The sequence below is a fragment of the Macadamia integrifolia genome, chromosome 11, assembly GCF_013358625.1.
Source record: "Macadamia integrifolia cultivar HAES 741 chromosome 11, SCU_Mint_v3, whole genome shotgun sequence".
NCBI lineage: Eukaryota > Viridiplantae > Streptophyta > Magnoliopsida > Proteales > Proteaceae > Macadamia > Macadamia integrifolia.
In genome coordinates this window covers 8,239,293-8,239,778 of record NC_056567.1, presented here as the reverse complement: position 1 = coordinate 8,239,778, position 486 = coordinate 8,239,293, and positions in this window count along the sequence as shown.

Below are 486 nucleotides of genomic sequence, written 5' to 3'. Positions count from 1 at the left end.
CCTCCCCTCCCCTCCCCTTTTTTTTGATAAGCAACAACAGAGACTGTAGAGATGAGAATGCTGAGATGAGGTTGAGCAAATGTCATTTGAGGTGCAAACAAATGTGCAATGGAGATCTCTGAATGCATCAATAAGGAGAAGCAATATAATTCATACTGGGAAACTAAAAGAACAATAGGCAGGCCACCAGCTCAATAAAAGCATTTTCAATATCAATAATTCAAAGCATAAGAATAGTTTAAAAAATAAAAAATAAAAATAAAAATAAAAAAAAAAAAAACAAAACTACCTACATTCATATTCCACCACTTATACAGAATCAAATGATGACCCTAAACTTCTGCCTCCTGAAGCCCCAAAAAAGAAGCCAAACTGAGAAAAAAAATAAAAAATAAGGTAAAATATAAATTAGAAAGAAAGAAAGGAGAATAGACAAACAATGATGCCTTCCCAACATAAACTTTTTTTTTTTTTTTCTCTTTCCTT